At 39.8% G+C, this 13,052-nt stretch overlaps 1 long non-coding RNA gene across 1 annotated transcript in view; it reads right to left on the bottom strand.

Annotated features, from left to right (window-relative positions):
* Positions 1 to 12,633, bottom strand: part of LOC116183669 (uncharacterized) — a 57,439-nt gene extending 44,806 nt beyond the window's left edge. The window contains exon 1 of the long non-coding RNA XR_013340094.1: positions 12,579 to 12,633. This is a non-coding gene — a long non-coding RNA (uncharacterized LOC116183669). The remainder of the gene's footprint in view (positions 1 to 12,578) is intronic.
* Positions 12,634 to 13,052: the final 419 nt, after the last annotated feature.

Genomic DNA, 13,052 nt, shown 5'->3' with positions numbered 1-13,052 from the left:
GTTCATTGTGTATTGTTTCTTCAGATGAAATTTCCATTTTGAATAACTGATTAACTGATTTCATTTCTTCTCACTTTTCCACGTTCTTTTCTTCTCTTCCTGTGAAAAAAGAAATAGTTTTCTTCCTTTCGCACAACAAAATATGTAAAGTCAAGATTGTTTACTACCTGATGTACCAATTTGAAAATGAAACAAAGGAATGTATTTTTTAAACAATAAATTTCCAGTATGTTTACCCTTTGCATAAACAAACAGAACCAGAGTTTGCAAGAAATATTAAAGTTAATTTAAATTGCAAATCTGACCTTATTAAAATGGCTTTGCAGAGAGCTATAAACAAACTGTATGTGAGCTGGTAATGTAGCCAAAATAACACATTCTCAACCAGCATTATAATTAAAGCAAAAAAAAAATTGTTTTCACAGTTCTGAAAATCTCAGAAGGGGAGGAGGAGTTAGGAAAATGTTATAAGGAAATCTTAAGTTTTGGGGGGTAAAAGTGTCCAGTTGGATTTCTCTTTAAAGAATTCTTGTGACATTTACTCTTCCAAACTCAAAACAAATTCTGATGAACAGCTTGAAAATGAAATGTTATTAAGTACATATTAACTTAATGTATTTTGAATGCTTTTCTCCTAAAACCACTACATTGCTTCTTAATGTTTGAAGCACAACCAGTAAGATTTACTGCATCTTCTGTGAGAATAAAAATGGAGCAATTAAGACTGTGCTTGTATCTGAAATGAATGTGGAGCGCTAATAAATTTCAGAATTAAAAGCCAACAGATAGGCTGGGCTGCTTTCTAGGTTTATGGAAAATCTATACCTGAAAGTCTATTTAAAACAGCATAATGTTAGCAAGCAACTTGTTTCCTCCTACTTAAAAACATAATACAGGCTTCAGAAGACCAGGAAAATTAGATGGAGCAGAGGTGAAATTCAACAGGAGACTTCTACCACCCCAGAAGTCTAACATGATTATGCCTCTCTGGTACAGCCTGCACAGCTCCAGGTAAGTGGAAAGGAGCACGAGCTCCTTTACAGGAGTAAGGTGTTTTCTGTTACAGGTGTGCAGGTGTTTTCTGATCACAAAGGTGTCTATACTCATGTTCATGTCAGAAGGGTTTGTTTGTGCATTTATTTCACTGAAGATCATCTAAAGTAAATATATGAAATGCAATTAAGTTAGTTACTTATCTGTATTGCCAAGAGTGCATTCTCATTTGGACTCAGTACATCTGAACACAAAATAGTCAAGGACAATTTTACTGATGGAAAAAGAGTAAACCAAAAACTAAAATGGACAGTGATCCTCTAAGGCTGCTTTAGGCAGGGATCCAAAACAGAGGTTCTCTTTCTTTCAGTATCTATGTGGGAATTTTCAGGATTTTTTAAGACTGGGTTTGTTGGCTGGTTGCTTTCCAGTTTAAGCAGAGCATAGAGGGAGGGAAGAGAGTCAAGATGCTGTTTCTCATGGCTTCACAACCACTAAACCTCCCAAAGCCCTACAGCATGCAGAGACACACATTTCTTCAATACCTAGAGCTGTGCCTGAAAGCAGAGACCACAATCTCTGATGAAAACTTTTCAGTCCTTCTTGACAAAAGCACCATAGTAATTCTTTGCAGGACTTTTCTTCATGTTATGGTGGTGCCCAGTGTGAGTATGTATGGCTATTCATGTGTGTGGCTGAGCTTTGAGGCATTTTTCTGGATCTTCAGGGAAGACTTACATGAGACTCTTCACTGCTCTGCCTCTGCTCAGAATGAAATTATCAGGATCCATTTGCAGCAGTTCAGTGCTTTCTGTATCAGCACAGACTAATTCCAAATGCAAAACAGGAAAAGATAAATCAGAAAAAGATAAGAAAACTGTTGTAAATCTTGAAAAACCTAGCAAAACTAGTGCAGATTCTGAATTAGGCTTGTGGCAGGTCTGTCTGCAAAGGAATTCCCAAAATTAATTTTTTTACATGCTGCAGGACTCTGAATTACAGTAACCAAAGTTGTTTGTGTGGATCATTCTTTTAACAGTGTTGTTACTTTGGCTAAAAACATGCTGGTTTCAGTCATCAGCTCCATTTACCACCGAACTGAAAAATTACCCATTTCCCTTCAAAAAAAAAAAAATATATATAGGCAGGAGAGAGGAGGGAAGCAGTTGTGCTAAAAGACATAGGGTTAGAAAGATAATATTGTATGTAAGTAAAGGGCTTTTCCCCATGATCCTTCTGAGTTTAAGTTTCAAATCCCCCATCAGCTATATAGAAATGCTGTAAAGCTGGGTTTGTAAGATTATATGGATATGATGAATGCCCATCTGCTTTCTCTAGTCCCTGTATGCAGAACTCGGATCGACTCCAGCTGAGCCTGGAGCCTGATCTCTCAGTGAGAGCTGCTCTGCAGTGAATCTCACCCTGCACTTCCACTGGGCTATTTTTCAGAACCCTTCAGTGATGCTGTCTTCTACCACACCGATAACTGTGCATAAAGGCTGTGAGCAACTAGGCTGCATCAAGCTTTTGGTTACTTATAGCATAAAACCAACAGCAATCACAGTTTGGTGAGCTGCAGAATCTAGATAACAGCATAGCAAGATCAAACACAGCTTCTGAGTGCTAACAGTGAGTTCAAAAATTTTGCTACCCCCTGTGTGACAAAGGAGCTGAGACTCCTGCCTTGTTTTTTATACTTTAAATTCTTCCTGGATATTCTTCTCCACCTCAAAAAGACATTTCAGTTCCTGCTGGATTCCGAACACATACAGCATCCTTTTTAGATCAAGAATAAAGCAAAAGGAATTATAATTTAGAACAGACACCCCTCTTCCCCCAATCCTTTGACTGAGAAAGGAGAGCAGCAGACATACACCAGTGCCAGACATGCCGGAATGTGATCCATATGGGGATAGATCCAGAGACTGGAATGGCGAGGAAATGTAATGTGAGCCAAATCCTCAGCCAAGGAAGTGCTACCTACATCTGTATCACTCTTACAAGGGAAATTCAGCCTAAGAGATTATTCTCCATATAGCAGATGGAATCACTGTTATGGAAGACACCATGTTTTAGGGGTGGCATTACTAAAAGAAGCCTCACACATCTTTAGCTCCCTTTTCTTCTTAGATTTTGTTTCTAAAGGTTACCAGGTGAATGTGAAGTAGCCCCAAGCAAGACCACTAATATACAACCAAAATTAATTCCACCTTTTTGAGTGGAAAATAAAAAGATTCAAAATCAGGATTGCAGGTATAGGAGATGAGACTACACGAATCAACAGGTAGTCTGTCACACTGAGGAGGTCCTCAAAGACTTAAACTGATGTCACTATTATGCAGACACTCTGATTGCAAGTCTTGTAAGCAGCATGAAGTAGACCATCATATCAGTGCAAATATCTGAATTCTAGTTCAATTTCCCAATAAAGTTGATCTCATCATAGACTGAGTATTTTCACATGGGAAAAAGGGAAGATAGATGTTCCCAGGCTGGTAACGTCCATTGATTGTTTCCATTTATCAGTGTGAAAATCAGTCAAACAGCTACAAAATATTTCCTTTTCATCATTTTCCTGCAGCTGAAAAATTACACCTCCTTCCAAGTAGGATGTCCAACAGATTAAAAAACAGTTTAAAGTTTCCCTCAGTCACAGATAACATTTATATGACTATCAGGGCAGAGAGCTGAACTGTGTTCTGACCTGTTACAGACCACTGAACCTGTCGTGTCATGATTAGGGTTGGGCCATTGATGGTTATCAGTGAGGTCACAAAGAGAGAAAGATGCTAATGTCAAGCTCTAGAGGTGAGAGAATCCTGAATGGTGATTTCATTTGCAGGCTCCCATTTGGCCCTCTCCTGTATCAGTCTCATGATGGAGTCCCAGATCCAAAGCCCTCCCTCTACTCTGCTGTTGGGCTCCCTGCTCAACCTACACCGGAGTTCTGCCCCACCTGCACTTGGATCAGCGAGCTGCCCCACAGCAGCGTGTCTGAGAGTCACAGAGAGTTCAGAGCTGGAGTCACACTGCGTAGTGTGACTGGAGCACGCTTTAGGAGAATACCAGGCAGGTGAGTATTGTTCACCTGAAAAAAATACAAGCCAATGGAGAATGCTCAGAGAGATTCCAAATTGCCATTTAAAGCCATAATTACTTGTGCCCTGGGCATGGAAAATGAATTATTGCCTTCCTTTTGCAGCAGTCTTTTATACATATTAGAAGATCAAACAGCTACACATTAATTTTTTTTCTGACAACCCATATTTCTCATTGCTTTTCAATTACATTCACATATTTCTTTGCAAACATACAGTTTATACTAATAAGAAGCAGAAGATCTCTTACCTCTGCAGTTAGGACAGGATGATCAAACACTCCAAACTGAAGAAAGAGAACAGCTTTCAAAAAAGACTGAATTTCCTACTTGGGCAATAGATTTTAAGGTGGGAACTCTTTCTACTGTCAACAGTTATAATGATACATTAAAAACCTCTCTGGACTCTTTTCTTGAACTGATACATAAAACAATTCATCTGAAGGTGAGAGAGCCACATGAGAACTCCCTAAATAGGGAAAAACTGTGAGGTATTTTACTTAGAGCCATAGAGAGAATAGAATAGAATAGAATAGAATAGAATAGAATAGAATAGAATAGAATAGAATAGAATAGAATAGAATAGAATAGAATCCTTCCATTGGAAGTGACCTCAGATTATAATAGAATATTTTATTTGGAAGCTACCTATAATAATACTCTAGTCCAACTCTCTAATTAATTCTGATTAAAAGTTAAAGTAAATTATTAAGGGTGTTTTCCAAATGCCTCTTAAATACTCCCAGGCTTAAGGCTCCAAACTCCTGAATTATGGGACGATGATGCCCACACTTTAGACAGATGATGTCTGCAATAATATGCAACCCCCTAAAGCACTTGATGTCTTCACAGCCCTGTGTGTGTGTTCACCATTCTGGAAATGAGTCCATTGCCTGAATCCAAAGTGGCACATGCCTGGCATGCAGATGTCCCTGAAGATACATTTAAACCCTATGTTGAACTGATAAAAGCTCTTACCACCTCCACTGTTCTAAAGCTTTCCCCACAAGGCACTGAACTGGCTCTCAGGCAAGATGAGTGAAACCACATGTGTGGTTTGCCCTGCATACTAACACTGCTTCTGAGACAAAAACACTGCAAGCACTATCAAAACAAACACTCTGAGCAACTCTCATGTCTTTTGCTGCCTGTCCTACAGGCTTCTTTATATTTGCAGGGATTTGGAGAAGTCAGGGAAACGCTGTGTTTCCTCCCCAGTGCTTCTCTCCTTGCTTTAGATTTAATAATAACAGTAAGTCACTGTCAGTATGTACAAGCACATAGGTTAAAAAAACCCTCTGAATATTAATCTCTTCAGAGAAGTAAATTTTTAGATTATATTATAAACCAAAATATATTCTTTATTCTTATTAAGTTATAAATCTTCTACATACTCTTTTCCTACTCTCCAACTTTCTTTGTGCTGCCCCTACACCAGACTGACACCAGAAGTGAAGGGGAACAACAAAATCAGATTTCTAAAATTAACTCAGTACATTGCACTGCTGCAAAGCACATTTTGCAGAGAGCACTGAAAGCAATTTGAACACAGGCAAAAAAAGTCCTCCTAAATCATGGCAATGAAATACAAATATTCATCACTGGGAGATTATACACATGACATGCCAAAACTGAGTGAAAAATTATGTTCAGGAGCAGCCTCACAATAACTCTGACCTTTTCTCTATTACTACATTAGATAATTATCAGACCAGGAAAACCATCAATTAACACACAAAGGAGGCAATGCAATGCTCACAGCTCTTTGCTTTTTACTTCATTGGGTTGTCTGAATTCAGTCAATTATTCAGCAAACAGAAGTCACCAGTTACAGGCTAAAGAATAATATTAGTATAGTATATAGCCCACAACAAGTGATAACATCAGCAGAAAGAACATGTATCTTTACTATGAAACTGATTACCATTTCTTAATAGAGCTGGGAATATATTGAAGACACAGTACACATATCCTGTGTAGCAGTAGCATGTCATGCAGATTGTTGTGGAAACACATTGTCATTTGCATGGAAACTCATAAAGTCCAGGGATTGCTTGCAAAAAGCAACAACAGTTAAATCCTTACATCTCAATATCTGAATTAAGTATGAATCCCCCAGGACAACCTTGACATCAAAGAAAGGATGCATACTGTAACAGGGAGACAGGCAGAGACCTGTAAGGAGATTTACTTTTGTCTGAGAACCCCAAGTACTAGGATAAGTTCTGATACCTCATGACCAGCAAAGCAAAACATGACACTTTGAGGATACTTTAGGGTAAGAAAGGTGATGGAAAGCTGATGGTGATTGACTTAGACAGGTACTAAATATAATGCAAATAGTTACTCTTTGATTAATAAAGCAATAGCTCAGGCCATGAAATAAAACCAAGCTGTCACATGCTCATTTTGTGGAGAAAAACTGAGTCAATAATAGCTTCAGGGGGCTGGAGAGTTCAGTGAGGAGTAAGACAGCAGGACAGACTGACCCAGAGGGCTGTCTGGCAGTGAACCCACAGAGACAGCTCAGATTTGATGGTCAGCAGCAGAGTGAGCAGAACACGATGTTTCTCTTCACAAGCAGTATGTGGAAAGGTTAACACTGAGCACTGTTTGAATAGTGGGAGAGCTAGCAGGTGTGGATTTGACATTTCTGAGTATAAAGCTGGGAAGAGGAGCTTTCCTTGGGACAGCCAGTGGGAATTTCAGGCAGTGAGAGCTAAACATTTCACAAGCCCATCAGGCAAATATTTGAAAGAAAGATGACACAATAAATGTGGCATTTTATAGCCTCAGCTAATGAGCAGGCTTCAGTACCTACTGCTCTAATGTAATTGAAAAGTAGAGTACTTCTTAACCTATTTCTCATCAATGCAGGTGTTTTATCCTCAAGTTTAATCTCCTTTCCTCACTTTTTCCACTTGTGATCAGCCAAGAGTATTTTCCCCTTTGCAAGGCTTCTGAATTCTGTCATCTGTAAAAAGCAGGACTGTTGAATGGAAAAACTCTCTCTGGGATTTACTTCTGTTCCTTGTTTTGATGGGTAAAACATCAAGTCACAGTGACTTTTTCCCCTCTCTTCTGTGTCAATATAAATTACATGTGCTGCTTTTACAAGACCTATCAAAAGTAAAAAGAAAAAAAAAAATCCTACAGGTTTTGCAGTAGTCCTATTTGGAATAAAAATAGATAAATAGGCAGAATAGAAAAGCTAAAGGAGACAAAAGTGCAAGGCATCAGTCTGATGAAATATAGTTGCTACAGTTTGACAAGGACTGAGGTGCTGTTTATCCCAAATCTCTTCCTGAAATCCATGAGTTGTGGATGTTCAATCTATACATTTATTTAATCCTACAAATATCTCCTGAATCAAATTTGACCAAGTTTTTAAAGTTCTCAAGATTTTCCTATCACTCTGATATTACAGTGCAGAAGAGCAGCTGCTGCTCAGTTCCTGTAAGAGGGAGACCAAAAACATTCTTGAGAAAATGTCTTGATTCAGAAATCCTGAAAATGAAGAAAGCATCATTAGAGAACCAGACCTTGCCTCTTCAATTATGACTTTTCTAGAACCACTAGAACCCTTCTTATCCCTTCCTTACCTCTTTTCTTGAAGGAAATTTTCAGCCAAACCAGAAAACCTAATCTTAACATTCCCAGCATCGACAGGGATGGAAAAAACAATTAGAGAAAATGTTACTTTTTTTTCTTGATGAAAACCTTTCATCTCTGCCCTCAGATAAAGATATGAAAAAGAGGAGAAACTTGATTCTGCAGGTCACCCTTACAATCCTGACTTAGTAATAGACTGCAAAGGTTCTATAGCGAAAGGATAAAGAAGGTGGACATTACTTTTCTCCCTCTGTCCCGAGTCACCTGCTCTGCCATGGAGAGAAAGTGATTTTTTTATCTAAAGTGGGTGGGTTGTTCCTATAATTTGGAATGAAGCATCACAAAGAATTTAATGCATATCAAACTTGCAATCCCAGTGCCCTGTATGAAGGAGGCCTTGCTCACCACACCCACTGCTGGAGCACAGCCACACCACAGAGATAATAATTAAAAAGGAGATTTTGTACCCATGATCACGAATCAGAGCAGGTAAACAGAGCACAGTGAACATTACAGGTTACAGGGCTCAGAGCCTGAGTGCTGCAAAGCCTGACATTGACTAATCAAGTCCTACAAATTATGAGGACTTATCTAAAACCAAATCTGACAGACAGTTATTGAGGAGGCACCTTGCATCCTAACATTTCTGTGTACCTTTGGCTGCTACATAGGCCAGTGAGAGAAATTTCCCACTCAGAGCCCTACAGCATCCTGGGTTTCCCTCAGAGGCTTCCTGTCCAACTTCTGGCCAGGGTACGAACATGATGACCTGAGGGTGTCCCGGCATGTTCTGAGACTGCCAAAGGCACCTGCTCTCTCCCTCAGGTGGCTGAACCAGCTGTCACAGGAGAAACTGTGGTCGTGCTGCACTACACAAGGAAAGCTGTTCTATCACTGTCTAAGGAAAAATGGCACTCCTGTAAATACACATTGTTATTCTGGGGGAGGATTGGTTTTTGTGATTAGTGTTCAAAGAACCCACCCATTTCACTGAGCAAAGCACACCTCAGAAAACATTCTGCCCCAAAGAACCTATTCCTACAAAAGCCAAGACTCAGAGCAGGAAATACAGTCACATAAGCAGAAGTGAAGAAAAAGGAATTTACTGAAGTGTTGTGCAGAAAGTCTGTGGCCAAGACCAGCTGCTTTGGGACCTGTCAATCCTAAAGCTAAGACACAAGATACTGCTTCCTTTGCGAGCCTGGTCCTGACAAACCTTTAGCTTGATTTTGAGCTTTTCATTTCACTTCACTTTCACTGCTAAAAGTAGTATCGATCTCCCAGGAGGAAGAAAATATTTCTTTGCCTCTCTGAGGTGCCATGGCAATTAAGATGGGTATAACTTTTTAGGAAGCTACCGAAATGGAAGGCACTTAGAAGTTCAAAGCAATATTATTATATAGCTCAGAAAATGACACAATATGCTGACAGAAATTATGCAGTATACTGCTTAATAAACTTACAGCCAGCATAGTAAAAATTCTGTCAGTAATAAACTCCTTTCCCAGCTGACTGCAGTCTTGAGTTGCCAGAAATCATCATCATCTTGCAGGTCCTATAGCACTCCACCTTCATACTCAGTAAAATGGTACCCCAATGACATTGGCAGCCATATTATTTATTATCTACAGTAATGAAAAATACAAATAATTGACCTTGGAATTTTGGGCTTACTGCTAAATTGACCCATTAAAAAAGTAATAATATTTTATGCCCACTTAGGTGAATGTGTTTCCATCTAAGTGGGTATGCCATCAAGATATGGATCCACCTGTATTTAATATCTTGGAGGTAACCTTTGTTCCCCTGTACATTTCTCTTCCTTGCTGCTCCAGATGTAACTTACACTTATTGTCTTATTTCAGAATCACCTGAGCAATCACCTGTCCCTGCCTGGCCTACAAAGTAACCAACACACCCAGAAGGCTTAAAAACAGTACCAATCAACAATAAACCATTAGCTGATATTTGTTCTACTTTAGCACAGTGTTAGATATTCCTGATATTTAAAAAATGCCAATAAATTATGTATTTGTGTACATAGGTAATTTGGGAGACAAAACATGCCACCACACATGCCAATGGCCAGTAATATCATTGGGACCCTTTTGAAAGGCCTTATCTTCCTGTTAGTCATAAATGATCTGGACATCGATTATCTGATCAAAAACATCATCTTGTCCACTCGACTGTCAGCACTTTCTAAATGGAGAACAACACAATCTGAGAGTAATTTGTAAATAACAGAGCGAAAGCTGTTCACGTAAACAGATCGATGGACAAATGCATAAAGGGAATGGGGCCTCCTGACAGATTACTCATAAAAACAAGTTATTAGAATTCATTAAATAAGCATTACCAGTTTACCAGCTTTAACTATCACACCGCAGCAGACGATGGATTTCAGAAGACACGGCTCAGTAGTCTGAGCACAACATATTTGAAGTATTCAAATGCCCATGAACTACTGGTTTGAATCCAGGCATAAGGCATCACATTTTGTCCCTTTATGGATGATAAGCCACATATTGGGTGTTTACAGAATGTAGATAAGACTTAGAGAGCAGTTCTCTCCTGCTGGGATAATAACAATCACATATCAGCTTTTCATTAAAGGAAAAGAATTTGTCAACAGTGTCCTTGGCCAATCTTCTCAAGTCCAGCATGAGCATGCATGACTCACATCTTTCTGCTCATTGCAAAGCTTTGGAGAGTGGCTCTTTTTGGAGACTATCTGTAAACTAGCCAAAGCTGAGTGCCAGAGTATGCCTGGTAAAACTGTATAAGTGGGAATAGCAATTCATCACAGGGTGCCAACTGTGCAGCCAGAAAGATGCTATCACCAGTGGTAGAGCCATAAATCTTCACCTGAATCCTACCAAAGGGTTTAAGCATCGTCCTGATGAGATTCTTCTTTTTTGCCTTTGTTATGAGAGAGCACTCATGACATGAAACTGATTCAGAGAAAAATTATTGTGTGAAATGCACAAATTCTAAGACCAGCGTGGTTCTCCCTTGCACTAAAATTTGCCTATGAATCCTTAAAAAGAGCACACACACAAAAAAAAACCAAAAAAAACTGAGAACTGAAAAAGTCATTTTGCAACAGATATAATAAAGGGGGAAGTTCTTTTGTAACCAGTAATGTCTCAAGAATACAAATTCATTGTAGTGTGGGATATTTTTTTGATATATGTCCAGTGCTGTTATCCTGTGAATGTCTTCTGAGAGTGTGATGACCAAATGCCACAAGGCCTTCTCAGAAATGTAGCATAGACCTAATAAATACATAAATAATCCAACATTTCTTTGACACTTTTTGACTTCTCAGGGGTTCATGGAATATGAAAGACCAGAATTTTAAGCAGTGTTGCCTTGTGGAGTTGAAAGGCAAAAGATGGAAGGACTTTGTTTACCTGTAGTCAGAGGTACAGAGAGAATATGAGAAGCTGAAAGTGGAGAAGTGGCTACTGAGCTTGTTCTGAAGCCAGAGATAACATGGGTTTAGATCCCTGACATAGAGAGCAGAGAGCTCATAAATTAAACCTCATCTGTCAGAGTAAGTTAGGGTTGATGTTTAATATTCATTTTCCATAAAAGAAGAATTTAAGGTTGAGAACAGTTCAAGATGCCTTCTCATGTCAGAGTACCTGAGATTTCTCCTTTGACCAGCCTATTAAGATATGGATACTGCCCCAATCATTTAGTGTAGAATGAGGAAGAAGCGTTTTTATCCCCTACTACTTGACCTCTTTCCCAAGCCCAGCATCTATATAAAACAGTGGTAAATTGGAAACATATTTTGCCATTATTCATGTATTTAGTCTTTCTACAAGATACGTCTTCCAACTGGCTTATAAAGTACTCAGTTTGGAAAAGGAGGAATATACTGAGGAGGATTTTATGAAGTAAAACTAGCTTTATTGGTGATAGCTGATCCAATATTGTGCTGTTTGCTTAAAATGTATTGTTGCTGTAAGCAACATACTGAATTGCAAAACTATAACTGCAAATAGTTTATATGTCTGTGTGTGTACACATCAGCAACAAAGCAGAATGCAAAGATGTTGGAATAGCTCAAACTCTAATTTAGCTATCACGCTTGCAGAGCTTGATTTACTGTTTTAATAGGGTGTCTTCTCAATGTTGGAGCTGTCTTAAGCATCATTAAAATACTAAGATTTGTTGCCAGCTAAGAACATACATATGTTTTTACAGCAGCTCATCTCAAATATCATAACTCATCTGACAACAATTGTAAACTAGCATAAGATGAGGCTGACTCCTGAGTCAAGCCTCATGTATCCCCCCAAAAGTAGCAATCAGCCGTAACATTATGGAAAAACAGACTGTCAGTTTAATTTCCAGGACTAAAGCACAGAGAACAAGGGTCCAGATCCATTACCACTGACTCAACTGCCAGGCTGTGGGTTCCTCTGGTATGAATTTTTCTTTCCTCTATCTGAAAAATCCTGCTCTGCTCTGGAATGGTAATATATACGTCTAAAATCAGCATCTCAAAGGGCTGCCCATGTCTACCATTAAATACTCATAGGAAGTCATGTCTGAAGTCACTTGTTTTGGTGCTTTTGGTTGAACCTAAGGGGGATGTGTCAGATACACCCAGTGAATTTAACAAAGAATCACACTGAAAAAGGTTCCTCTAATGCTCTTCAAGCACAAGAAAATCCAGGAACATTATTAGACCTTTTATCTCACTTTTGCACCTTTTTTTTCGTTGTTGGGTTTTTTGGGGTTTTTTTTGTGAACTAGTTTGGCTTCTCAGTCTGAATCGGTCGCCAAGTGAGTTGTAAGGACAGATCACACAAAAGAAGCCTGACCAGAAGCCACGGGACTGATCTGCAGAAGGACTCACCATGCTCAGCTCCTGCTGAAGGCCTTCACTCCCCTGGGAGCCAGCTCCATCTCCTCACTTACAGCATCCTGCAGCTGGCAGGGGGCTGCTGCTCAGCCAGCTACCGGGACCCTGCCGCAGTCCCTCGGCCGGGGGCTGCCACATCCCCGCTCTCGGTGCTGCTTTCCACACTACGGCCCCGCAGCCTGGGCACGGCTTTCCGAGGCCTCGGGTGGCAGCTCTGTTCTCCCAGCAGAACTCCTTCTCCTCCTCCTCAGCTTCCCTGCTCTGCTCTGCATTAGAGCCCACAGCGCCGCAGCGCTGCTCCCGGACTGCGGGATCTTCGTGCCTGCTGGGGAATCCAGCAACAGGAGCTCTCACCAGCAGCTGGCAGGGAGAGATTTACAGCAGCATCTCGCCCGGGCTCTTCCTTCTCTCTCAGGAGCTAAAGGCTCTGTCTTAAAAAATTCACTCACTAAATAATGCAGGAGGAGC

The sequence above is a fragment of the Lonchura striata genome, chromosome 6, assembly GCF_046129695.1.
Source record: "Lonchura striata isolate bLonStr1 chromosome 6, bLonStr1.mat, whole genome shotgun sequence".
Taxonomy (NCBI): Eukaryota; Metazoa; Chordata; class Aves; order Passeriformes; family Estrildidae; genus Lonchura; species Lonchura striata.
This window is presented reverse-complemented; position numbering and strand designations above follow the sequence as displayed.